This window comes from Arachis duranensis, chromosome 1 (assembly GCF_000817695.3).
Source record: "Arachis duranensis cultivar V14167 chromosome 1, aradu.V14167.gnm2.J7QH, whole genome shotgun sequence".
Taxonomy (NCBI): Eukaryota; Viridiplantae; Streptophyta; class Magnoliopsida; order Fabales; family Fabaceae; genus Arachis; species Arachis duranensis.
In genome coordinates this window covers 27,978,553-27,979,675 of record NC_029772.3, presented here as the reverse complement: position 1 = coordinate 27,979,675, position 1,123 = coordinate 27,978,553, and the positions used below count along the sequence as shown (strand labels likewise).

At 44.2% G+C, this 1,123-nt stretch overlaps 1 non-coding gene across 1 annotated transcript; it reads left to right on the top strand.

Moving 5' to 3' along the window:
* The first annotated feature begins 740 nt into the window (after positions 1-740).
* Positions 741-844, top strand: LOC127743124 (small nucleolar RNA R71). The gene has a single exon (XR_008004429.1). It is a non-coding gene; the product is annotated as a small nucleolar RNA R71 (small nucleolar RNA).
* The last annotated feature ends 279 nt before the right edge of the window (positions 845-1,123 follow it).

Here is a 1,123-nt window from a genome sequence, read left to right as displayed (position 1 = left end):
CCCCACTTGAGACTCCAGTCTCTTGATGGTGTCTCCCTGGTTTTTAATGTTGGCTCGCACTTCATCCTTGAACACTCTATTGTCTTGGACTTCTTTACATATGTCTTCAAGTAGAGTCTCAATCCTGGAGAGTCTATCCTCGGTTAGTGATGGTGGGTTGAGATTAGGTGGTTGAGAAGGGTGATTAGGTGGGTGTTGATAGGATCTCTGTGAGGTATGTTGGTGAGTTGCATTGTTGTTGGGATTGTGGTTGTGGTGTCTCTGGTCTTGGCCTTGGTCTTGTTGATTTCCCCACCCAAAGTTAGGGTGGTTTCTCCAACTAGAATTATAAGTTTTGGAATATGGATCATCGGTCTGTTTGGGTGAGTTTCCAACATAGTTGGCTTGTTCCCAGTCACCCTCTTCTCCTACATTCACTCCTTCTTGAGCTAGTGATGAGGTGATGACTGCTGCAACTTGGTTTTCTTCCACCTTCTTGGTAAGATCTGCTAGCTGCTTGGTGATCATCTTGTTTTGAGCCAGCAGTGCATCCATGTGGTTCAGCTCCATTACTCCTCGAGTGTTGCTTCTTTCAGAAGCATAAAAGTAGTCATTCTCAGCGACAGTCTCAATGACATCTATGGCTTCTTCAATGGTTTTTTTTCTTGTTTAGAGAGCCCCCTGATGAATGGTCTACGGCCTTCTTTGACTTATAAGAAAGACCTTCATAGAAGATGTGTAGTTGAACCCATTCATTGAACATGTCTGGTGGGCATCTTCTTGTTAAGTCCTTAAACCTCTCGCATGCCTCACAGAGAGTCTCACCATCTTGTTGCCTAAAGGTTTATACCTCAGCTCTCAGCCTGTTGATTCTTTGAGGAGGGTAGAATCTTGCCAAAAATTTGTTTACCACGTCTTCCCAATTCGTTAAGCTCTCCTTCGGGAAGGACTCCAGCCACATAGATGCTTTGTCCCTAAGTGAGAAAGGGAACAAAAGCAACCTATAGACATCCGGATGAACACCATTAGACTTCACAATGTCACATATTCTTAGGAAGGTGGTTAGATGTTGATTGGGGTCTTCTTGGGCACTTCCTCCAAATGAGCAATTATTCTGAACAAGGGTGATGAGCTAGGGTTTCAA